This window comes from Triticum aestivum, chromosome 6B, assembly GCF_018294505.1.
Source record: "Triticum aestivum cultivar Chinese Spring chromosome 6B, IWGSC CS RefSeq v2.1, whole genome shotgun sequence".
NCBI lineage: Eukaryota > Viridiplantae > Streptophyta > Magnoliopsida > Poales > Poaceae > Triticum > Triticum aestivum.
Window position 1 is genome coordinate 681,357,264 of NC_057810.1, and position 27,290 is coordinate 681,384,553.

At 43.2% G+C, this 27,290-nt stretch overlaps 1 long non-coding RNA gene and 2 pseudogenes across 1 annotated transcript; 2 read left to right on the forward strand and 1 right to left on the reverse strand.

Moving 5' to 3' along the window:
• Positions 1 to 17,916, forward strand: part of LOC123139600 (uncharacterized) — a 42,845-nt pseudogene extending 24,929 nt beyond the window's left edge.
• Positions 17,917 to 18,144: 228 nt separating this feature from the next.
• On the forward strand, positions 18,145 to 19,655 carry LOC123134830 (uncharacterized). The gene is made up of 2 exons (XR_006465748.1): positions 18,145 to 18,272; positions 19,156 to 19,655. It is a non-coding gene; the product is annotated as an uncharacterized lncRNA (long non-coding RNA).
• Positions 19,656 to 21,390: 1,735 nt separating this feature from the next.
• LOC123134831 (F-box/LRR-repeat protein 14-like) lies at positions 21,391 to 25,078 on the reverse strand (annotated as a pseudogene).
• Positions 25,079 to 27,290: the final 2,212 nt, after the last annotated feature.

Consider the following 27,290-nt stretch of genomic DNA (forward strand, 5'->3'; position numbering starts at 1 on the left):
GACTGCAAAGGTGACCGACTTCTATTTCTGTGTTTATTGTTTCATCAGCAGTCCTCTATTATCGTAATCACACTTAATATCTTTGGAACAGGGATGCTCAGCTCTATATTAGTGGAACTGCACAAAATGATCGGAATGTTGCATGCTCTAGAGAGCTACTTTTTTCCCAACATGCCTTGTTGATTTAGACAGAGTTGGGTTGACGTTGCTGCCAATGAAAGCATGGATCAATTTTAATTTAACACCTTCTCACAACTTTGTCTTCAGTCGTGATGTAAATATTAGCTCTAATCTGCTAATAATTGAGATGTGATAGCAAGGAAGTTAGTTTTTTATTGTTTCCGAAAGAGCATTGATGGCACGACACACGAAACAAAAGCTGAATGCTCACACCATTGTACAATTTCATATCGCTGGAAAGTTATTTGTATAGTACGTCAATTATGTAAACAAATGCTGGAAGCTTGATAGCATTGCCAGAAGCCTCTTCAGCATCCGGGTCCGTGTGCCATGCACAAAATTATACTCCTTCATTCCTAAATATTTGTCCTTTTACAAATTTCAAATGGGCATATTTTAGAGTGTAGATTCACTCATTTTGCTTCATATGTGTACTCCCTCCGTTCCTAAATACTCTATTTGTCTTTCTAGAGATTTCAACAAGTGACTACATACAGAGCAAAATGAGTGAATCTACACTCTAAAATATGTCTATATACATCTGTATGTAGTAGTCCATTTGAATCTCTAAAAAGACAAATATTTGAGTAGTCACTCATTGAAATCTCTAGAAAGACAAATACTCTAGAGTGTATTTAATAACCGAGGAGGTAGTGCACAACCGCCCGGTCATTGCGCCGCATTAATAGTGAGTAATGAGCAGTCAAATCATAAGCCCCACCTTTCCCACTGTAAGTTGCTCGGAAGAAGCACCATCAATACGCTCTTCTTTGAATCCGCTCATACTACTCCATCCGTCGCTGTTTTATAGAGCGCGCTTTAGAAAAAAGAGAAAATCTATGGGACCAAGGCGACTAGCGATCGGCCTGTAAAATAGCATTGGTAGTTATAGCACGGCGTCTATTACTAGAGGAAATAATGCGTACACACATGCATGCAGTGCTTGCACCCCGGGTACACACATGCATGCACTTAATCCACTCCGTAGTAGTACATCGAGAGAAAATTCTGGACTTGATTGCGGTTACCACGCCCTAATTAATTGAGCATTAAACCAAACGCGTCTAAAGTCTCTCCGGTGGTGGAAATGCATTGAGAGAAATGCATCATAATGAAGCGCGCCCTGTAAACTGTGATGGAGGGAGGAGTAGTATATGAAGGTGCAAAACCAAGTACGTGTATGGCCAGTCGGTTAACGCACCTCGTCTTGGCATATCACTGACATGTGGGACAGGAGTGTGAGCAAACCGATCTCAATTGATAGCAAAATGGCCAACCCGCCGTTCCTTGAGAGAGACGAGGAGTGAGTACACACAGACGGGCTCGCACGGAGGCCAAGATATATTCGAGCATGGTTGGTTGATCGATATCATCATTACATGTTGGGCTGCCGTTTTCCGCCCTTCTCCTGAATAAACGTGTAATTTATCAGAGATTAAAATAAATAAGAGTACAGATGCTCCACCATGCGGTTCTAGTAGTAGTACTACTCGTACTACTAAACCTTGCGCTTGTCCCTTCGCCTCTTCGTGAAGTCGAAAAATGATGGTACTCCGCATGTTGGTACTACAGTGTATGCCTCTGACAATCTGACACTGAATGGACTGATGCATGTCCACCGAGGGTAGGTTGGATTAGTCAAAAGGCGTAAGGGAGCTTCACCTTGTCCTGCAAGCTTCTCCTTGTTCTGCGAGTTGACGGGACACACCGAAAAGTAGTGCTAGTCCATACTCCCTCCTTTCCAGTTAATATGGCTTAATATTTTTGCGGGTAAATGAGAGAGCTTTATTCATATATAAGCATTCTTAGGACGATCAGCCATGACACTGGTCACTAGGAAGCGAGGTATCCCGCAAGAAAAGAAGTAGGAAGCGAGGTGTTTCATCAAGCCAGCTCTCGGCCATCAAAGTGCAGCAAGCACGGTTCGCACGAAGATGCGCTGCAAGGTTTGCTGACCTGTTTACATGCTGAATAACAAAAAAAGAGGAAATATTACCGAACGCTCCTATTTGTAACAGGACATGAGCCAGAATTAAGCAAGAATTATGGCGAGTGTTCCATGCAATCAACTTCCATTATCACATGCGAGAACCATCAAAGAGAACCAAATGTGTTGAAGATTGCTTTAGCACATTTAAAAAATATAATAAGAGTGCAGACGCTCCTCCATCCGGTTCCTAGTACTAGTATAGTGCATACTTGGCTCTTCGCCTCTTCGGAAGGTCCAACAATGATGATACTACAATACAATATGCTTCTGGCAATCTGACACCGATTGAACTGTTGCACGCCCGCCGCGAGAGCGAGGGCGAGGGAGAGGGAGAGGTAGAGGGCATTGTAGTGAAAACCCTCTCCTCGTCCTGCAAGCCACCGCGCGCATGGGCGAGCGAGAGGTGTAATAGTAATCAAGCTTCTCCTCATTCAGCGAGTTGAGGGGACACATCAAAGCAGTAACTATCCTACTTTGCGCTTGGTTGTTCGCCTCTTCGGGAAGTCGAACAATAATAGTAGTACTAGTATAGTATATGCTTCTGGCAATCTGACACCGAATTAACTGTTGCACGTCCACAGCATTACTCAAAAGTTTCTCCTTGTCCTGCAAGCCACCACGTGCAAGCTTCTCCCGTCCTGCAAGCTTCTCCTCGTTCGGCAAGTTGACGGGACACAACAAAGTAATGCTAGTCCATACTGCCTCCTCTCCGGTTAATATGGCTTAATTTCAAACGAGATAAATACACTGTCTGTCACTGTATATTTGTAAAAATACGATCAGTGGACTTCATAATACGCTCATTGCGCTCAATATATACATTTTTCGGTCTTTATACGGTCACTAGCTCACCCTGGTTGAGTATGTATGTGTATGCACATGTATGTTGAGCACTTGAGCGTGATCGTGCGTGTTCCGTCGTGTGCTCGGACATGCATGCATTAGGGCGTCACGCGCGTTTTTGCGTCCATGTGTACGTGTCACTGTTGCATACACATAGTGGGAGTACATGTAGGGGCCACTAAGGAGCAGTCAAATCACACAGTAAGTTAGTCGGAAGAAGCAACCATCATTTCACTCTTCAATGACATGTACGCAATATAAAATGGTTGATATGGAGAGAAAAAGAAAACCACTATATATACACTAGCAAGAGCCTAAGCTACAAGCCTGCTTGCTTGGGTTGCTCTCTTCACAAGCATAGAATGACGGTAGCCCCACCGCTGGTCACATATCCGGCCTGATCCTGCAGCTCGGGGAAGGGAACAATGTTCTGCGTAGACGCGGTCAACATCTGCGTGGACAGCTAGCTATAGCATGGACTCCCAAGAACTTTTTACATGCATGTTGTGGCCGGCTATTGCGACCTTTGAACACAGAGTAGTCGCGTGCACCAGGAAGCGGCGCGGGCGACGCTCTCTCGGCCAGTGTGCCACTTCAATGCCGGCGCCATTGAGAGGTCGCGTCCGCTCTGGCCGGGCATGAATGCGGCACTGATCGTTTCGGGCGGGAAGCACGCGCGGGTGATGCAGAGGGTTCGGGTTGGTTAGGAGCGGTCGTGGCAATGGTCCGGAAGTGCGACCAGGACGTGTGGATTGTTAGTTCATCGGGAGTACTCCCTCCGTCCCATAATATAAGATGTTTTTTTGACACCAACGTAATATGAAAAAATGTCTTACATTATGGGACAGAGGGAGTACTTAGTAGTTTTCTTCACTGGTACGTTAAATAAAGAGTTTCATTTCGTACTTACACAATTTAAAACGATTGTTATGGAGAGAATAAGAAAACCACTCCACTATATATTGGTCATATACACGAGTACTATATGGACGCAGCTTCATTTACTTTAACCTGCCTTTGGGTTTATGATAGGTGGGCCCAAAATGTGGCTGACCCACCTGTCATACAGCCAAAAGCAGGTGCAGTTAAGGCACCGGAGCTCAGTCCATACTACAGTATATATAGGGGTTGTTTGGTTTGAGACTATAAGTTTGCCAAAGCTTGCCACACCTAAGGTTAGGCAAATTTGACCAACTTAGGTGTGTGTTTGGTTCAAGCCACATTTTAGGCAAGCCACACTATGGTCCCACATCACATACACACAACAAGTGTGGCAAGATTCCCTTAGGCTTGCGAACTTGTGGCTCTCATTTTGAAGAACTAACCTTAGGCAAGTTTGGCAACATTGTGGGGTTCTTTGGTTCTAGGCCTAGGAGTGCCACACTTTGCCATACAATATTGCCAAACTTTCCTAAGGTTAGTTCTTCAAAATTAGAGCCACAAGTTGGCAAGACTAAGGGAATCTTGCCACACTTTTTGTGTGTATGTGATGTGGGACCATAGTGTGGCTTGCCTAAAATGTGACTTGAACCAAACACACACCTAAGTTGGTCAAACTTGCCTAACCTTAGATGTGGCAAGCTTTAGCAAACTTAGTCTCAAACCAAACAGCCCTTGTATGGCAAAGTGTGGCACTCCTAGGCCTAGAACCAAACAACCCCATAAGCTGGAGCCTCAGCGCTTGTTCGTTAGGGTTTGCACTCTCCACACTCTCGCCGCACTACATATATATACATGTTGGAGGCTCAGCGTTCCTTTGCTAGGGTTTGCTATATTCAGAGTCTCTCACCCTCTCTTCACCAGATCTAAACAAGATTGCGCTGGCCTTTTGTCTCTATCTCCCCCCTCACAGCTGGTGAAGGAGGCATCTGAATCCCATCGCACCGGGAAGGGGAGGAGGTGCAGCGTTCACTCTATCGCCTTCGGCGAGGGAGGCAATCCACTGCCGGTTGCGCTGTTCTCTTTCACCCAGCGCCTGTGCGGGAGGGCCACCGACCCCTTCTTCCTCGCTGTCGTACGTAGTGTGGGCAGATTCGGCCTCCCGCTGCACGCCTTGCCACATCTCGACGACCCTAAGGTATAAGTTTCTTTGAAACCGTCGTTGCTCTAGCTGCATGTGGATCTTTTTCGATCTGTAGTCGAATCTAGGTCTTGGTTCAAAGAGGAAACAAGGGTGTGGTGGGGTGGAGCATGAATCTAGGACGTGGTTCAATGAGGAAAGGAAGGACGGAAAGTAGTATAGACTGGCTATCCAGCCGCTTTGTTGGTCGAAAACGGAAAAAGGGGGTAAACCAGTACACACATCTGTAAGGGAAAGCAACTGGGGCGGTCGGGTAGTTTGTGTAGGACTAGATTTGCTGCCCTCACATAGGAAAAAGGTTCAAAGAGAACAATTATGGGACCAACACAGATATGCTGCTTGGCTATATACTCTGCATCACCCATTTATACGTGTGGACGCACGTGGTGCTGGCATGTCCCATACAACTATTTTGCTATTGTTAATCTAAGAATGCCGCCGGAAAATTGAAGCAATGCCACTGTTAAAAGTAAATTACATTTTTTAACGAATGTTGTTTTAAGAGAATGTCTCTGTTAATATGAATCAATGCAACTATTTTAGAAATGCTACTATCCTACTTTGTTTTCCATCAAGATAAGTTAGATTCTTCTTTCTGTCATCGTTTGTTTCATCCTCCTTTATCGGCAAGTAATTGTTTCCTTTTTTGCCTCTGTTAAAACAGGGGTATCTATTCAACTTGTTGCTATTGTGACATTTTGCTTCGCTACACGAAACACTTTGCTTGATTTCAGTGCAACTGCACAAAACGAGATTGGATTCCCTATTCGTGTTGGTAGATTCGTATTTTTTCCTGGTCTTCTCATGAAAGGTCAGTACAGGCCTTCATCCACATGATTGTGCAGTGTGCTTTGAGATGTTCTTTCTATTGGTACTATTTTAAATAAATGTTGAATTGAAGCTATTGTATTGCAGTCTTTTCCCATTAAGTAGTGAACAAAAATGGGACCAACCTAGACATGATGCTTGTTGCTTTGTTACAACAAACTCTGCATCACCCCCTTTATAAGTAGATGGAAGCACATATTGTTGTTGCGCCCACTCTCCCGTGGAACTGTTTATGTTTTTCATTAGTCTAATGTTGCTGGTAAAATTAAGCAATGCCACTCTTAGAATTAACTATTGAATCTTATTTCAAAACTGCAACACTTGTTAGGGGTTGGCGGGATTATCATTTTTGTGCAGTTAAAATGAATCAGTCGCATTGTTTTAGGAATGGAACTTTTCTGCTTTGTCGTTCTTTATAAATGTTGAAACAAGGCATTGTTAAGATAATGTCTCAGTCAATATGAATGAATCGCACTGATGGAGAATTGCTACTCTCCTGCTTTGTTTCCCATTAAGATAAGGTAGATCAGTAGATGCTTTTCTTCTGGGAGTACAAGTCATCAACCGTTATTTCTCAGTAATTGTTTCCCTTATACCTATTGTTGCTTACATGGATATCAAAATTAAAGCTTGGTTTTATTCTGACTTTGATTTTAGTTGAACTGCACAAAAGGAGCCAATGTGTCCAAGGCAAACTGCTGCATTACTGGGTCCAGTTGGTTGTTCCACTTTGCAGAAAGAAGCAGTCACTGTTTGCGCTACATTACAAAAGGAATGACCGAGAAGCTTTACAGAGTATTAGTAGACGCTGGTGACATGAATAGTCTGCAGAGAGCATTGGCAACTCAAAAAGTGCCCAAACAAGTATAAGAAGCCATGATAGGACTCGACAATCATAGGCATTACAAATTTTTGAATGGGAAAAGCTTGTCAAAGTTTAATCGTTGATGTTAGCAAGAAGACATTAGTTTAATATATTGGAATTGGAAAACCTTGTCAAAATTTGCTCATTGATGTTAGCCAGAAGACATGCATTTGATATTTTTGAGTGGGACGCCCTTTGCTGTGAGCAGCGTCGATTGTTTTTTCCTATTCCTATGTTCAGTTTAGAAGTAAACAGTTACTCTGCTGAGATATTCCTTTGTTAAGAGTTTGTTCTGAATATTGTCTATGTAATGCTAGGCCTTGTGCAATATATACTGGAATTGGAAAACCTTGTCAAAATTTGGTCATTGATGTTAGCCAGAAGACATGCATTTGATATTTTTGAGTGGGACGCCCTTTGCTGTGAGCAGCGTCGATCGGTTTTTCATATTCCTGTGTTCAGTTTTAGAAGTAAATAGTTACTCTGCTGAGATATTCCTGTGTTAAGAGTTTGTTCTGAATTGTCTATGTAATGCCATGCCTTGTGTTTGATTGCAAAGTTGAGCTTGGAATGTTATGGCATGCGACATCAAGAGTTGTTCACGTGCCTCCTGAGAATAATGCTTCATATTGTTTTGCATGTCGATCTAATGCCAGTGATTTGCTTGTTAAGAAGATTATCCTCTTCTGTTGTTTCCGTGCTTAAGAAGTTCATCGTCTTATGTTTCATTCATAGCCTATACGGCAAATCGGGTAGGTTAGACGTGAAACCATATGATCTTCCGACCAACTCATCATCTTAGGCCATGATTGGATCGTCGTTTTCCAACCAAAACCGCTTGTAAAACTGACGCTTGTAAATAAAAGCAGATGGTCTCGGGCGAAGCGCTTTGTTGGTCGATTTCGACTAGTAGTAAAATATACACTGGCCTCTCAAATTACACGCGTAACCCGCCGGTTTTACTTACAGACCTCGGGCCCTCAGTTTCATTATGCCTGTATTTTACGCATTGTTTCCGATGATGAGTAAATTACACTTGTATCTTAATACATGTGTGAAATAAACCAGAGCTCCCAAGCGCGGCCTTACCGTTTCATGCCGTCTCAGTCTCTTGAAGGTGCTCATAGGTGTCGGATGATCCTGGCTTCCTGAATGAGCAGCGGGCGCTGTATCAGACCATCTGTAAGGGCCCGCGAGGCCCTCTTCGTCGTCCTTCGAGTTATTGCGCTCGTCGTGGCGCCGAGCATTGTTAACATGGTCAATGAACATGAGGATTCAGGAGATGACTTTATTTTGATTGGATGACAGTAGGGGCCCAGTAGGGCCATTGCCGTACATACGCAAGTGCCTCCTTAATATGTACAACTATATTGTTTTTGCTTCCTCCTGGTTTCCTAACATCATGGTCCCACACCATTGTTAACCTATGTAGTCAATATAAATGAGAGAATTGCACAAGGTGCAGCCAACAGCTGGGACCAAGCAGCTCGAGCAGTATTTGTGTTTTTGAGGCGTGAGCACTGCAAAGTTTTTCTTGGCGATGTTTCCGTTGTTGTTTAGAGGAGAGCAGGGTATTAACTGGGCGAGCTGTGGCCCGTCTAGCCCAGGCCAGATATCCAGCCCAGATGTTCATTTTTTCAAGATGAAAATGGCTAGCCCAGCTATACGTTTTTTTTGAGGAATACCCAGGCAAGGTCAACTTGTTATTCTTCGCCCCGCTAGGCTGCAAATTTTATGCATTAGGCTTAACAGGAAAATGGGCTTTAAAAAAATAAATGGGTTGTAATTATAAAAACTGGGCAGTAACTATAAAAAAATGCACCAAACACGAAATTAGTTTGTAAAATATTATTGATGGATTTTGAAAATCTTAATTTATAATTGTTGCGCGCGCAATGTTTCGTTGGATTTTTACGTAATACAAATATATTTAGTCTGACTAGAAATTTCAGGATAAAAATATTTCAGATCCCATCAAAATGTGGGAATTTTTTATTGAATTATGTCTTTAACGGTTGGTTGAAATTATTAATCGTTGTCCTAGTGAGAAAATGGGTTGTACTTTTAACAAATTGTAAATGGGCTGTAGTAAATTCCATTAGAATTCAAAAATGGGTTGTACATTCTTACAAATCGCAAATGGGCCATAAGTTCTCTGCCACACACTTATGGGCCTACTAAGTTGACATGTCCCCTAAGAAAAAAGGTTGACGCATATGCAAGGCTTTTTCAACTTATTATAGTCAACACACGGTTCTAGTAGCAGTGGCCGTTGGATGTCTATCCAACGGATGTCGTGCTTCTTCTTCAATCTCGGATATACTAGCTTCGGCCGCCCAAAAAATGATTCCTCCCCTGACATCTGGGGTGCACTATTTCGGAGGCTGACCTATGGGCCTACTAAGTTGACGCGTACCAAGGGCTTTGTCAACTTAGTCATTATAAATGATTCTAGCTGCAGTGACCGTACGATGTCCATCCAATGGCCGTAGTGCTTCTTCAACCTCTAGTCTTCTTGCTCCAGCCACCCAAAGCAGCGCCGGTCATGCCACGTGCTCCTGCCTCTCGTGGCCGGCTGTGATGCCGCGGAGGCCTCACCGCCCCCTACTACTCCCACCGTTGGCCTAGGGCATCCCTCTACTCACCCACACCCCTGTTATTCTGCAGCGACGGTAGCCTCACACCGCAGCCGAACCAGTGAACCCTCGTACTCCTCTCCGCGTGGGCATCCACTACCGCGTCTTCCCCGGCTCCGTGTCTTCCCCTTCCTAGGTCTCGCCGTCGTCCACCGCCTTGTTGCTCTCGGCACGGCATGGTCAATGTGGTCAATGAGCGACTTCCATCGGAAGAGTACTGTACGTGGAGAGGCTCACAGCTAGGTCACGCCACAGCCCAGTTTTTTGTGATTAGCCAAGTAAGTTGCTTTGTCAGGCCTGTTGGGCTGCAAATCTTTCAAGATGAGGAGAGCTTCATTCGGCTGGCCGAGAAAATGGCCTATCAGTAATGAGAAATGGGCTGTACATTTTTAAAACACATCAAACCGGCAATTAGTTTCAAATTTCTTTTTTTCATTTCAAGATTTTAAATTGCATTGATTTTTATGCGTGGAAAATTTGTTGGATTTTATATTGATATAGATTTATTTTTAAAATCAGTTTGAATGTGACTCGAAATTTCGGGATTAAAAACAGTTCAGACCGCACCGAAATATGCAAAATTTCGTATAATTTTTTAACCGTGGCCACAATATGGGCTGTAATGCTAACAAAAAGAATATGGGCTCCAAAAAAAACTTAAGAATTAGCAAATGGGCAGTAAATTATTATTTTTTTGAAAGCTTGGGCTGTAAATTATTAGAAATAATGGCAGATAGGCTATATGTTGTTTTCCACAGATTTGAGGCTTTTTCTAAAAAAGGTTGACGCACAAGCAGTGACTGTTGGATTTCTGTCCAACTGCCATCGTGCTTCTTCAATCTCTGCTCTTCCTGCTCCAGCCGCTCAAACAAGCGCCGCCAGGACTGCCTGCTCCCTCCTTCCCGCGGCCGGTTGTGCTGCCGCGCAGGCCTCACCGCCCCACCGTACTCCCATCGCTGGCCTAGCCATCCCTCTACTCACCCACACCTGTTGTTATTCTCCGGCGACGGCAGACGAACCAGTAAACCCTCGTACAGTCATACTCCCCTCTGCCTGGGAAACAACTACCGAGTCTTCCCTGCCTCCGTCTCGTTCCCTTCCTAGGCCTCACCATCGTCCACCGCCTTGGTCCTCTCGGCACGGCCTGGTCAACGTGGTCAATGACCGACATGCATCTGAAGTGGACTGTACGTGGAGAGGCTGACAGCTGGGTCCACGGCCGCAGCAAGGAAGTGTCTCCTTATTACACGGAAAATAATGATTCCTACACCTGACAGCTGGGACACATCGGACGGTCCACTGTATTTCACGAAAAAACGTTTCCCCCCTGACTGCTGGGACCCACCAGCTACATCTTCACATGCAAGGAAGTGCGTCCGGACAAAAAAACGATTCACCCCCCTGACTACTGGGACCCACCAGCTACATCTTCGCACGCAAGGAAGTGTGTCCGAAAAAAAGATTCTCCCCCCTGACTGCTGGGACCCACCAGCTGCATCTTCGCACGCAAGGAAGTGCTTGACAGTCGGGACCCACCTGGTCGAAGCGTACGTAGCGTTGTCATTCTGGTCGCGAACATGTACGTACATACTGGTGGATGTAGAGGTGTGCACGTGTCGTAGTAGAGGCGCGCACGTAGCATGTACACGTACGTACAGCGGCCAGGGTGCAAGAAAGAAAATATGGCCATGTACGTACATATGGGCGGGGTCTCGAACGCCTACTCGCGCATATATACGTACGGCCAGGGCTCATGTACATGGATGGGTCGGAACGAAGAAACAGCGTCGCCGTCATGTTCATGGGGAGCCAGCCGGCTGGGTCAGAATGGAATGCGTCACCGTGTTCATCGGGAGGGCTTGGACGAAACAGGCGATGGAAACGACGCTTGGCGTATCGCAGAACGGAGGAAACGGCCTTGTGTTCGACTGGCCACGTTTGAAACGGGATCCTGTTCATCGGGAGGGGTGTGGCGTACCGCAAAACGGAGGAAACGGACCTCCTATGGTCGAAATGGGGGTTCTGTTGATCGGGAGGGGTGTGGCGTACCGCAAAACGGCACTACAAGAAATATGTCAACTAGTGACCTTCTGTCAGTGACCCTGGAAGAATTGGTCATAGATCTACGACCATTTGAGACCAATTGGTCAAAAGCTGTCCGAGGGGCGCCAAACCCTAAACCATTGCGACCATTTTGGTTAGAAAGGTCGTAATTTCCTTACACGAAATGGTCACAAAGCAAACAGTGCAGGTCTGCTGCCTTATTTCTAGTTGTTAACGACCAATATAGATGGTCATAGCCTTGTAGATTGTGGTGGGTTGTGATGACTAGGCGCCATCTCATCAGTTTTGCCTATGTGTCATGTCCATGTGTCAATTTTTGCCCTAGGTTGTGAAGCAACCTATATTTCTGTTATTCCAAAAATTCCCAACAAATTCTCATAAATTGTTTGGATCATATCTTCATCAAATATGTCAAAAACCTTCCTTGCCTAGTTCAAAAATAACTCAACAATATTCATTTTCCTATCCTGTTCAAAGCAGCACTTTGTGAAGGAAGTGTTATTTATATATTCTTGATTTCCCTAAAAATTTGTGAAGACGGTCTTCTTAGTAACTGATCATCCTCAGCCAAAACTCACGCCCATTAGCCATGTGCATTTCCCGTACCGCAAATCCAACACTTGGCTGCTTATTCATGTTTGAGCATCGATCGGTCTCCTCGTGAGAATCTTATGTTGTGATTTTCTTCCTAGCACCTAACTGGGGAGTGCCCAACCCACTAGACATGCCTAGTCCGCCTAGAACACATGGCAATGCCATGGTCACGCGGTGACCACGCGGCGGGCATCCGAGCTCACGTGCCCTAGAGTTGGGGCCCTCGGCCACCGTCCAAACCTCGATGTCTCGCCATAAAACCATGTATTTCTGATTAAATAGATACTTATTTACCTAGAAATGATTTTTGGAAAAAATAAAGAGCAAACTATGAGGCAGCTGCAGTTCAAATTTGACCCGCTTCCACCTGAATCGACGGGAATTTGTCTTTTTCACCGGAGATGGATCAAAACTTTTTACACCCAACCATTTTGTCAATTGTGAATTAAATATGGCCTAGTATTTTATAAAATTGATTAGGTCCAATTTTGCAACAAATATATGGTAGGTCCTTCACAAAAAAACTCATTTCGGGCACTCGGAAAATGGAAAATGTATTTTCCGTGAAAAGAAAATGAAAAGTCCCGTAGGCAACATTGTTTGAAATTCCAAGATGCACCCTTGTGCACAATATGAGATCATTTGAACAAACTATGCCATGAATGTGGCCATAGGATTGATCATTTGGCTCGAAAGCCATGAATCTTCACACATGATAGCTCATTTTTTAGAACACTTTTTTAAAATAATTACCGTATTACAAGTTTATTATTTTTCCTGGAAACTTGGTCACATATAATGACACAATGTGAAGGTTTCCAAGTTTTTGATTTTTTTGAATTTTTTATGCCTGTTTCAGAATGCGGTCAAACCGGCGGGCTTGACCGTTCCTAGCTAGTGGTTGAATCTTGGAAAACTTTTGATGTTTCTCTGATTAAATAGATACTTATGTACCTAGAAATGATTTTTGGAAAAAATAAATACCAAACTATGAGGTAGCTGCAGTTCAAATTTGACCCGTTTCCAACTGAATCGGCGGGAATTTGTCTTTTTCACCGGAGGTGGATCAAAACTTTTTACACCCAACCATTTGGTCAACTGTGCATTAAATATGGCCTAGTATTTTAGAAAAATGATTTGGTCCAATTTTGCAACAATTATTTGGTATGCCCTTCACAAAAAAACCTCATTTGGGGCACTTGAAAATTAGAAAATGGCTCTTTGTGCAATGAAAGTGAAAACTCCCTTAGGCAACATTGTTTGGAATTCCAAGATGCACCCTTGTGCACAATATGAGATCATTTGAACAAACTATGCCATGAATGTGGCCATAGGATTGATCATTTGGCTTGAAAGCCATGAATCTTCACGCAAGACAGCTCATTTTTGAGAACACCTTTTTAAAATAGTTGTCATATTACAAGTTTATTACTTTTCCTGAAAACTTGGTAACATATAATGACACAATGCGAAGGTTTTCCAATTTTTTGATTTTTTTGAATTTTTTATGCCCGTTTCAAAATGCGGTCAAAACGGCGGGCTTGACCGTTCCTAGCTAGTGGTTGAATCTTGGAAAACTTTTGATGTTTCTCTTATTAAATAGATACTTATGTACCTAGAAATGATTTTTGGATAAAATAAAGAGCAAACTATGAGGCAGCTGCAGTTCAAATTTGACCCGTTTCCAGCTGAATCGATGAGAATTTGTCTTTTTCACCGGAGGTGGATCAAAACTTTTTACACCCAACCATTTGGTAAATTTTGCATTAAATATGTCCTACTATTTTAGAAAATTGATTAGGTCCAATTTTGCAACAAATATATGGTAGGTCCTTCACAAAAAACCTCATTTCGGGCACTCGGAAAATGGAAAATGTATTTTCCGTGAAAAGAAAATGAAAAGTCCCGTAGGCAACATTATTTGGAACTCCAAGATGCACCCTTGTGCATAATATGAGATCATTTGAACAAACTATGCCATGAATGTGGCCATAATATTGATCATTTGGCTTGAAAGCCATGAATCTTCATGCATGATAGTTCGTTTCTGAGAACACTTTTTTAAAATACTTGCCATATTACAAGTTTATTATTTTTCCTGGAAACTTGGTCACATATAATGACACAATGCGAAGGTTTTCCAATTTTTTGATTTTTTAATTTTTTATGCCCGTTTCAAAATGCGGTCAAAACAGCGGGCTTGACCGTTACTAGCTAGTGGTTGAATTTTGGAATTTTTTTGGTGTTTATATCATTAAATAGATACTTGTGTAACTAGAAATGATTTTTGGAAATAAAATAAAGAGCAAACTATAAGGCATCTGCAGTTCAAATTTGACTTGCTTCCTCCTAAATCGGCGGAAATTTGTCTTTTTCACCAGAGGTGGATCAAAACTTTTGACACCCAACCATTTTGTCAATTGTGCATTAAATATGGCCTAGTATTTTATAAAATTGATTTGGTCCAATTTTGCAACAAATATATGGTAGGTCCTTCAAAAAAACTCATTTCAGGCACTCGAAAAATGGAAAATGAATTATTCGTCCAAAGAAAATGAAAACTTCCTTAGGCAACATTCTTTGCCATTCCAATATGCACCCTTGTGCATGATATGAGGTCATTTGAACAAACTATGCCATGAATATGGCCATAAGATTGATCATTTGGCTTGAAATAATTGCCATATTACAAGTTTATTATTTTTCCTGATAACTTGGTCACATATAATGATAGAATGCGAAGGTTTTCCAATTTTTTTTGATTTTTTTCAATTTTTTATGCCCGTTTCAAAATGCGGTCAAAACGGCGAGAATGACCATTCCTAGCTAGTGGTTGAATCTTGGAATTTTTCTGGTGTTTCTCTGATTAAATAGATACTTATGTACCTAGAAATGATTTTTGGAAAAAATAAAGAGCAAACTACGAGGTAGCTACAATTCAAATTTGACCCACTTCCAGCTGAATCAACGGGAATTTGTTTTTTTCACCAGAGGTGCATTAAAACTTTTGACACCCAACCATTTTGTCAATTGTGCATTATATATGGCCTAGTATTTTATAAAATTGATTTGGTTCAATTTTGCAACAAATATATGGTAGGTCTTTCACAAAAAAACTCATTTTGGGCATTTAAAAATGAAAAAAAAATCATGCAAATGAAATAAAAACTCCTTGTGTCAATGTTGTTTGTCAATCTAAGATATGAACTTGTGCAAAATATGACATCATTTGAACAAATATTTGCTAGGTCTTATCACGAAAAAACTCATTTTGAGCATTGAAAAATGGAATGAAAAAATTGTGTGTAATCAATCATGACCAAATTTAAAAGGTCAAAAGGTCTTCAAATTGTTTGATGCGTTCTGATTGGTTCATGGGCATATCACGCGGATCATGCATCCACCACCGTCGGATGCTTCTGAATCGAACGACATCCCTCTCCCCCTCCTCTGTTACCCAAACCCTAACTCATATCCCTCTCTCGTCCCACAGCCGCCAGCTCTCGCCCCCCCCCCCCCTCTGTCTCAATCTCTCGATCCCCAACCCCGCCGCCGGCGATCCCTCCCCTCCCCTTCTCTCCCATGTTGAGAAGGTCGAAGCTTTGCTTGCCATGGCCATGTCGTCCATCGCATCTTGCTGCTTCGCCTCCTCCTCCTCCCCCCATGGCCACCCCCGCCTCCGCCTCCTCCTGACCCACACCACCATCACCTTGAGCCCCGCGCGCATCCGCCTTGTCTCCCGCCCCACCCCTTCCCGGAACCCACTCCGGCATTACTCCGAGTCGGCGCCGGTGTCGCCGGCGACGAGGGAGAATATGTGGACAGGGAGGTGGAGGAGGACCGGGACGAGCGGTACGGGTTCGAGATGGAGGTGCGGAAGCTGCCGGGGAAGAAGAACCGCCGGCTGGTGCGCGCGCGGGTGTGGGTCAGCGCGCCGCTCCAGGCCGTCTGGGCCACGCTCACCGACTACGAGGGCCTCGCCGGATTCATCCCCGGCCTCTCCGAGTGCCGCCTCCTCCACTAGGACAAGGCCTTCGCCCGCCTCTACCAGGTTTCTCCTCTCCTCTCGCCAATTCATCGAACAGGTGGCGTGCTGCTCTGCTCTGCTCTAATGGACGGACGCTTTGGTTCCTCTACAGGTCGGGGAGCAGGATCTGGCGCTGGGGTTCAAGTTCAACGCCAAGGGCACCATCAAATTCTACGAGGGGGAGATGGAGCTACTGCCGGATTCCCGGGCGCGCCGCCGGGAGATCGACTTCAACATGGTAGACGGTGATTTCAAGGTCTTCCAGGGAAAATGGTCTGTCCAGGAGGTAAAATGATCATACCATGTTGGTCATTCTCAGAATTCAGATTCTCAAATCAATGTTGCTGAGTAGAATTTGTATACAGTTATGATGCCATGCACGGAGACGAACCAAATTGATAGCCTAGTACTAGTAGAACCTAGGTTCATTGTTATTCTGGAATCAACAATTTTGCTTCATAGCATGTCCCCTGAATTCATCAAGCTAATGTATCTTTGTCGATGAATCATGTCAAGCAGCCCAGGGTGTTAAACAGGAATATGCCTCGAGGGATTCAGTCATTCAGTGGCTGGTGGACTAGGTTTTGTCAAATTGAAACTAATAGTACAAGGAATAATAATAAGAAGAAGAAGTTGTGTTCACTCCCTCCCTGACTGACTGAATTTGTTAGGATGATGTGAGTGAGTGTTGTATTATCTAGTATATAAATCTGAATCTAGATTCTGTAAGAGTCAAGGGGCAGCCATTCTGACCTGTGAATTTTAAACTACAGAACTGATTTCCCATAATACTGTTGCTAGTGTGTTGTTATGACATTTTTTTCATTATAATAAATCTTTTAGATTGTTGGAGTTTAGAATCAACATAAATTGCCCGTTGGAATGTTTCCTTATAATAAAACATGCATGTGCGGCGCTAACTGAACTGACGGTTCCTTCTTTCAGCCGACCCCAAGAAAACATTGCACCTGCAGGCCCTGGATGGAGCCAAGGATAGGCCGCACTAGTTCAAAGCAAGCTTATTGGAGAAGGCTCTTTCATGCTGCCATCGCCGGTTCTGATTGTGTGTTCCACACGGCTTCTCCCTTTTATCACAACATACGTCAAGGACCCCAAGGTTAGTATATATATCATGACCATTCTGTGCAGAATTACATACAACATTTGTTTGTTCCTTATGCATGTGCGCGGGCTTATGTTTTCAACAGCTAAAACTGTTTATGATACAACAGCTTCACCAGACGTTTGTTCTATATACTTATGTGTGTCTTTACTGTCTTGCAGGCTGAGTTACTTGACCCAGCAGTCAATGGAACACTCAATGTTCTTTGCTCCTGCAAGAAAGCCTCTATCAAGAGAGTCATCATGTCATCAATGGCTGTTGTTGCCTACAATGGGAAGCCAAGAACTCCTGATGTAGTAGTTGATGAGACTTGGTTTTCAAGTGCAGAGATCTGTGAAAAGAATCAGGTAATATGCCATTTTGAGCTGGTAGAACTCCGATTGTTTTTCACACATGGAGTGGTAAAATTCTGGTTGATTTGCATATATGGTGTGCCAAGTCACGTTAATAAACACATACACCTCTACTGAAATACTATTTCTTAGGATAAGATGGTGATACCATTGTTGTTGATGATCTTGGTTTATGTGTTTTCACTCAGGGATGTAGGTCGAGTCCAATGATGCATAATCCATAATGAGAAGTTTAAGAATAGGTAAGTAACTATCAATTGATCTTGTTCCATCTTTATTGGTGTCATACTATACTTGGTTGGTTTACAGGGAAAAAATATTATGCCTGGTTAAGTCAACACTAATGCCAGTATGTTATATAGTCAGTCTCTGTCTGCTGCTACTAAACAATTGCAGAACAACTCTACATCTACACATTGTTCAGCTAAGATTCTGCTGCATATAATTATAAACAAAGTACTTGCCTCATAGATGTTGAACTGGCATATAAATATATAATCACTTCAGCTAAGAATTACAGCCGGATGGATGTAGGACGCCCAGCCATGGACGAGCAGCAGCTGGATGTAGGACGCCCAGCCATGGACGAGCAGCAGCGGCAGGATGGATGTGGCTTCCCTTGCTACAGGACGTGGGTGTTGGAGAACCAAGTGGCCTTGCACGAGCTCGACCCTGGCGCTCTTCCTAAGGTCCATCTTCCAGTTCCTCTTCCCCTGTTCCCATCCCGATGTGATTTTTTTGGACAGATTGCTCTTTTCTTTTTTGTGAATCATATTTTTTGGACTGTTACTGTTGTCGAATGCACATATATTATGTTACTGGGTATGTGAAAGATTATTAGCTAGGGTCAATTTCTGCTGCTGCTAATGCATATTGATCCATATGTTCTTGTTTCTGTACACATGGGTAGCTTACACCTAACCGACTGACGATGTAATTAACTTTCCTGCAATTGCTTTGGTTGCTTTTGTGGGTGCTAACATCTCCATTATACTAGTCTGGATGGATGATGTGCTTGCTTATTTGCTGTGCTTGCAATGAACCATGTGGTATATGCTCTCCACTTCACACAAGGCCCAAGGGATCAGTATACTGACCAGCAGAACTCTTTTAAAAAATTAGTTAACATGTTCCTGGTGTTCGTGCAAAATGAGTTAAGTAGTTTAAATTTGCGGTTACATAGTTTCACCTTCACATTTCTTCATTTTTCTTGACAAGTTGAATATGTTCAGCTGGTCTGAAAACAAAAAAACATTCAGTTCATTTATACTGAGTCTTTTAGAAAACCTGAAGGAGATATCTAATACAACTATCTGATTATTCCCCCAACCTTGTAGACTAGTAGATTAGATCTAACTACACAAGTATAGAATGCTCAAATTAGTATGTACTGTTGTACAAGTTTAATGCAGAGTATTTCGGTAGTACTGTTGTACAAGTTTACTGTAGTATTTTGGTATGCACTCCTGAACGAGTTAATGTTGTATTTTGGTATGTACTGATGTACAAGTTTAATGCGGTGTTTTGGCATGTACTCCTGAGTTCATAACCATCTTGTTTTACAACATGCAGATGATTGCCTTCATTCATGTTTCAACGTGAGCTCTAGGTCGAAGTTGGAAGAAGACATGCAGGATCTAGGCAAGCATGCATGCTCTCTTATCCCTCCTTCTGCTCCTTAGGAGATGTGAATTTCTGGGACTTCTGATGTACTCCCAGCATTTATCTCTTCTCTTATCTGTGGTCTGGTGTCATATTATGGTCTAATATGTTTTGTTTTGACTCTTTTTCTGGTGCGAGGAAAGCTGTGAGTAGACGTCAACTATGCCTACTTGCTTGGCTGCTACAGTGATGCATGCGCCGGTCAAGCAAGCACACATGCATATACATACATGTTAGGATAGTAGCAGATATTCCCTCCGTTCCTGCTATATTCCTATGTAAATGTATTTCTGAGATGATTTTGTTGTGTTATGTAAACCTGGGAGATGTGTTATGTGATGTGATATGATGAATGATTTGAATTCGACATGGAGTTTTCTTGATTTGAATATGAAACAATTTTGTCCAAACATTTCTTTCAAAATCTGAGATCTAATATTGGACAAATAATTGGGCTGGAAAAGGCCACAACCCAACAAGCATTGAACCGTTTAAAAAGCGAAACAAAAAAACCTTAGAAAATAAGAGAAGAAATATATTGCAAAAAAGGCTGAGGCCCCCTAGTATGGAAGAACCTAACAAAAAGGCCGAATTGTGGGGTATGGCCCATGCTGAAATTAATAGGAAATAAATATAAAAAGGCTAAACTATTGGGCCAAGCCCATGTAAAACAGCGAATTGGACCGGGCTGAATCTTATCAATGACCTTTACAATTGGTCGTAGTTTTGCCACGTCGGATCCGACGTGGCCTAGGCAGACAGCTAGTGACCAAAAAAAAGGTCATGGGTTCAACGACCTTCTGTTTTGGTCGTAAACGTCTACGACCATCTCACAGAGAAGGTCGCTATAGTCAATTTACGACCGCCAGCTTTTGACCTTCTGTTTTTGGTCACAAAAAGGTCACAAATGAAAAACCATGACCTTTCACTGACCAATAGTGGTGGTCACAAGTTGACATATTTCTTGTAGTGCGGACGAAACGGACTTGTGTTGGAGCGCTACGGTCAAAACGGGGGTCCTGTTGATCGGGAGGGGTGTGGCGTACCGCAAAACGGACGAAACGGACTTGTGTTGGAGCGCTACAGTTGAAACGGGGGTCCTGTTCATCGGGAGAGGTGTGGCGTACTGCAAAACGGGACTCCACGGGATACTGTTCATCTCCACCGTACCTCCTCCAGCCTCCACCTGTGACTATTCATCCATGGGCACCTATTCATCCAGCCTCCACCGCGCGCTACTCCACTGGCTACTGTTCAACCACCCCTCTCCACGGGCTCCTGTTCAACCACCCCTGCACGGGCTACTATTCATCCACCCCTCCACCATCTACTATTCATCCAGCCCTCCACGGGGTTGTCCTATTCATCCAACCCTCCATGGGATCGTCCTATTCATCCAGCTCTCCACGGGGTCCTGTTCATCCAGCCCCAACCGGCTCGATTGATCGGGGTCATGTTCATCCAGAGGCAATGCCACGGGTCCTGTTCATCCACTCCCACCGCTCACTGTTCATCCACCCCCCCCCCCAACGTTCACTGTTCATCCGGAGAGGCGGCATCGATCGGCTTCAGTTAGCAGCAGTAGCGAAGGAATCGCTCGATCGGGTTCAGTTAACAGTCATCGATCGATCGCTCGGGTTCAGTAACGCGTAGCCTTCAGTGCAATCGCTCGGGTTCAGTTAGAGCCCAACGCCTCGCTCGGGTTCAGTTAGAGCCAACGCCACACACACGCGCGCGTACGTGTACGAGAGAAACGCGCATTGCTCGGCCCAACCACCCACCGTAACCGAGAACTCCCCGAAATTTTCCTCGCCCTCGCTTCTACCACGGTTTTTTCCGTCATGGACGGCCAAAAGAATGTCATGCAGCTGCGTCTCCGGCCCGCCCAGGACAAAAATCCCATTTTCTGTCATGATTTTTTGCCATAGAAGTAGGAGCCAACCACATCTATGATGATACCGGGTTTTGTCACAATTATTGTCATAGAAGTGTCATAAGTATGACAGAAAAAAGTTTCGTTCGGCCCAAAATGTCATGGATGTGTCTTTTTTTTGTAGTGTCTCCTCCAAATTTACTTTCACAATTTTGCGGTTTCAAACTCCCGCTGCTATATAACAAACACGAATTAATGACCAAAGACTGGATTCAGGGCGACCGACGTATTTTCCTATTCGTGTTAATGTACATTCCTTTTAGACTGCCAGGGCTTTCAATCTCTACCAAGTAGCAAACTGATTTGGCAACACCCTGCACACCTTCCTGAGAGATCTGACAGCAGCCTATAACGGTCAGTGACTCCAACTTCTGTGAACGTGCCAGGTCAGCCATTCCATTATCTATCACTTTCTTGCATTTGCGGAGGGTGAGATTGGTCAAGCAAGGAGCCAGTATAACACTAGTAGAAAAAGGGCCTATTTTCCTGGTTTGTGAGGGCCTTTAGTCCCGGTTCTGGAACCGGGACTAAAGGGTCGCTACTAAAGGCCCCCCCCTTTAGTCCCGGTTCTTATACAAACCGGGACTAAAGGCCCTCCATGTGGCCGCTGCCTGGAGGTCCACCTTTATAAAGGAAATTTTATGAAATTTTTTTAATTTTGAAAAAAAATGATTTTTTTTCCTGATTTTCAAATTTCTGAATTATTTTAATCTACAATCTCTAATCACCCCTCATCACTGCTCAATTTAACCTCTAATCTCTAATCATCCCTCGTTATTCCAAATCATCTAACTTCCCGGACAGTCACCCATCCTCTCACTACCCCAGCCTGAGCATGCTTAACTTCCGGGTTCTATTCTCCCTCATTTTCAAGTGTGCACTTGTTGTTTTCCTGACAATAGTAAGATGGCAATCCTATTAACCCTCAGAATTTAGCTTGCGCATGAAATCACACATTTCACTTTTTGAGATTGAAACTATTGTTTAAAAAACATTAATTATTTAGTAACACTAATATTTCTTGAATAAGTGGTTTGACCAGATTTGACTAAAATTCAAAAAAACTGAAATAATTATTTAGTAACACTAATATTTCTTGAATAAGTAGTTTGACCATAGTTTGACCACAGTTTGACCAGATTTGACCAAAATTTAAAAAAACTAAAATAATTATTTAGTAATACTAATATTCTTGAATAATTATTTAGTAACACTAATACTTCTTGAATAAGTAGTTTGACCATAGTTTGACCAGATTTAATGAAAATTCAAAAAAACTGAAATTTGAGCATAACTTTTTTTCCTTTTAGAATTTGAGGATTCTAAAAATTTGCAAACAAGCCATAGGCGGTCAAAATCGGATGCGCATTTCCATGCTGAACATTTTGATATATTATACTTTTTTCTGACATCGTATGCAAAAATTATAGCTGTTTTACATTTTCCCTACACTTTTTGCAAAACATGTCCAAATTTAAGTTTTTAAATTTTCCTAACTAGTACATGTAGTAACATAACTACATCTCGAAGGATTTTAATTTTTGAAGTTTTTATCATTTTCTTTTGCTTTTTAGAAAACTGAAAAGGCGATCCAAGGGGGGGAGGGGTAGAGTTTGAAAATGGGACCTTTAGTACCGGTTCGTGCCACGAACCGGTACTAATGCCTCAAACCCCATTAGTACCGGTTGGTGGCTCGAACCGGGACTAAAGGTCTAACTTTTAGTACCGGTTGGTGCCACGAACCGGTACTAATGGACATCGCACCCTTAAGTCCCGGTTCGTGGCACCAACCGGGACTAAAGGTCCCATTTGAACTGGGACTAATGCATGTACGGTGCCCTAGCCGCCCGAACCGGGACTAATGCTCACATTAGTCCCGGTTCGTAATGCAACCAGGATTAATGCTCTTTTCTGGCAGAACCAAAGCCCTGTTTTCTACTAGTGTAATGAAATTCATACCAGCATCGGTTATAGACCTGCAATCCACGAGCTCAAGCTTCTCCAGGAACTGTGAGGATGAGAGGCACTTCAACCCCTCGTCATACAAAATGCTGCCACCATTTAGCAAAAGAGTGCGAATTGGACAAGATTGGACGAGCGACACAATACCCTCTTGTGTGAAATCTATTTCTGTTGGATACATGGGTTCGCAAAATGTGAATGTGAGCTCTACAACCTGAAGCATAGGGTAGCTGAGAGCTAGAGCCTTAAGGCTAACATCAGTCAATGGCGTCCTAAACTCATAACCTTCACACCGCAGAGGCATGAACCGAAGTGAGATGGTTTTAAGGTTGCTGCACCTCTGGAATAGCGCAATCATCTCATTATCTTTTACACCAATCACATATTCTAGGTAAAGCGTCTCCAATGCTTTGCACTTCCCCAGGAGAAAACAGAGTCTAGTTTCTGGCTCGGTTATAATATGAGCTAACCTAAGATCCTTCAAGCTATCACAGCAGATGTCATACCTATATGGGTAGCCAGACACGTAGGAGGGGTCAGAGGCCCCTGGCGTCCAGTAATTTCCATTAATCTTAAGCTCAAACTTTTGGAGACTCGCCCACCCTTGGCCAAACTTTAAGAGGTCATACTGGCTGATTCCATCGCAATCCTTACAACAAGTTCCCCCAGTGATCCATACCTCCCAAGGTACTCCAGCCACTCCCCGATGTCTACTGCCGTACAATCAACGAGGTGGAGAACCGAAAGATACCTGCAACCAACCGCCACCCGAAAAATCCCAGTAGAAGTGACTGCTGGTGCACAGTTCAGCCTAAGGGACCTTCAATTTTTGCACTCAGCTAGATATCCAAGACCACTGTCACCGATGTATGAGCAGAAGCTTAAAGCAAGATCAGACAGCAAGAGGCAGTGTGATGATAGAACAAGGAGGCCTTGGTTGTTCAACTGATCCCCGTTACTAGTTTTCCACCCAGAGTAATTGATCTCAACTTTCACCAAATTGGGGAACCGGGAGAACAGCGATACCACGGCTTCTGGAGAAGAGTTGAGTCCACAGCCAACGCGGATGGCATCCCTGTGCTCCGCCTCAACGGCGCAGAGCTGCTTCGACACGAGGGAAAGAGAATTAAGATCACTTGTCTTGGTAATCCTCTTGACGATGTCTGCAAGCAGTGGCTCTGGGAGATCCTCCATTGAGTGTCTCAGCTGCACAACCTGGGCAATCTCAAGGCACGGAAGGCATTGAAGTAAAGATTCATTGTCAGAATGGAACACAGCAAGATATAACCAAATGACAGCTGTAAGAGCTAATGTAAAAGGAAACATCAGTGAAAAATTGAACTTTTAATAATAAGTTGAAAGATTCATGCGCTTATCTTCGCAAAGAGTGTTAATGAGTTGCAGCCTGATGTTTGCATCCATATCATGGAACAAGAAGAGGTTATAAGAAAAATCAAATTAACATATACCGCCCTACATATGGAACTGAAATTGCTAGCCCATAGCTGAGCATCAGTGGGGAGAGAGATCAGAGGATAGTCTACAAATACACTAATTAGAACTACTACAAACATCCACCTGCTGAACTGAACACAGATCTGGATGGGCCCAAGCAATCAGATGAAGATAACAATCCAGAATAGGTTTTGCTTAGAAATTAAACCAGGCCATTTGCTTGCAGAGCTACACAGTTTCCAGGCTCATGTGTAGTGGGCTAAGTGCATCAAGATTCAAGTACATAGTGGAAGAACTCGAGTGGAAAGAGCCAATGTTGGTCGAGAAGGAAAGTGAATGGACCCAAATCCGTACCTCAGAGGAAGCAGCGAGGGAGGCGCAGTTAGCACGGCCGGCCGGAGGGAAGAACTGAGCAGGGACGGCGGTGGATTGGGCGGAGAAACCTCCGCGGCGGGGTCGACGGCGAAACCCTTGCGACGGTGAGTGGAGCGTCGGCTTCGGCAGCTCGAATGAGGAATTTTAGTAGTACTACTTCAGCCGCAGCGAAGGTGGCTTGGGCTTGGGCCCGACTTCATGATGCGGCCCATATTTCATTCGGGAGCGTGTGATCGGAATGTCTGCTAAGCCAATTTGTTTCTCATTCCATAATAAAAAATATATTTTCGTTTTGCTTTAATTTAATTCTTTTTCATTAAAAAATCTCAAACGTTCAGGGTTTGACCATGGTAATTCTAACATTTTCGATGGCAATTTGAGTTGACGTGAAGACAACTAAATTTGTTGGCAAGCACGATAATTTTCTAACAAAAATAATATTTCTCTTGACATGCATGAGAAATACAATATATTATAATATTTTAAATTTCATTTAAATTTCATCAAAAATTATTAAAATTAATCCCCGCAGCAACACGTGAGGTAGCATCTAGTTTATATTAAGACTCATCCTTACAAGGAGACCCGGAAACAACAAAAATTACAAAAAAGTCCCTCTAGATCCCAACGACGCGGGCATGAGGCGTCCAAGACAAGCCGGTGGCGCGCCACTGCCGCTGCTCCTCCTCAACCTTGAATTTAGAGCGAGCCTATTCCGTAGACAGGAAGTCACCGATACTAAGGATCCAAAGAACAGTTCGCTCTAACCGAAAACGACATGAACGTTTCCCATAACCGGCACCCGTGCAGCACGCTTGCTCCGCCCCTCTCCCGTGCCTACTCCATCTCTCCTGTCGTTGGTGTTGTTTCAGGCTCCCTTGCTCGAGCGGCTGCGACATCCTCTAGTGCGGGTGTGACTCCATCCTCTAGTGCGGGCGTGACTCCATCCTCTAGTGTGGACACCGCTCCATCCTCTAATTCGTGAACATTTTTGAAAATCACAAACATTATTCAAATACATTAACATTTTCCAAAACGACAACCAATTTTTGAGTTCATGAACATTTTTTAAATTCATGAATATTTTTTAAGTTCCTGAACATTTTAAATTTGTGATTATTTTTAAAAAAAAGTTAGAATCGCGAAGATTTTCAAATTCATGAATTTTTTATTCACTGTCATTTTTTGAATTCACGGACAATTTTCAAAAATCGCAAATATTTTCAAATCCATGAACACTTTTTGAATTAGTGAACATCATTTGAATCCACAAACATTTATTGTAGTCATGAACATTTTTCGAAATCCTAAAAGAATTTAAATTATGTGACATCGTTTTTTTACTGTAACTGTATGGCGGAAAAATTCATCCCAACACCATTTCAATGTACAGGGTGAGAATCACCTAGAGAAAAAACAGAGGTCATCGAGGAAGAAGAAAAAGAGGAAGTCAACGGGGAGTCCAAGGTTAGTCTTTTACAGGGATAGAATTATCTTACTCGCAAAAGAAGAGGGATATAATTTGTTTAAAATAGACCGCAGGATGGCGGTGTAACACTGAATAATTAGACTCGTTGTGCACAAAAAATGCATGTCCGTTTGAATTTTGTTTAAAATAGAGTAAAGTTTCCTAAAAAAAGGAGAGTAAAGTTCAACTTTGTGCACTACGTGAGAGGCTGAAATGCGAGCCCATCTGTATCTGTTTTTTTGACATTTTCCACAGAATTCGCCTTCTTTCATGTAACGTAGGTTCACAGTGTGCCCAAAAAAGGAAAAAGGAAAACAAGAAAACGCCTTGGTTCTCTATTTGCAGCTCCGCTCTGCTTGTTTCGATCAGTTCTAATAATAAGGAACTTGCAGCTCTGTCCACAACACTTGTTTGATTTGTGCAGATTTCTTCTCCAGTTTCAGTGTGCTCAGTGACACCTGATGAACTTTGTTGGGAGGCAAACTTAAAACTCTGCATTCCATTAAATCCAAAACACAGCAAGGGAGACACCAGCCCCTGATTTATTTAGTTTTTTGCGAGATACCAGCCCCTGATTACAGAAGCAGACAAGATTACAAAGATGATTAAATCCAAGAAAAAACAAGAACTGGTGACCTGAACGGTGATGCATAACCTGAAGGGTTGCACAAGCCGCCGAAAGAACCTGGTATCATTACTCAAAATCTGAACTCCACATAGTTTCTCTTGAGCTGCTCAGACTTCGAGACCATTGTGAAATTCTCAAATCCTGGATGTCTTTGCCTGATGGTGGCTTTCTTCAATGGAGCCTTTGTTTAGGCATGTGTTTGCTTCACTTGTTATTTACTCCCT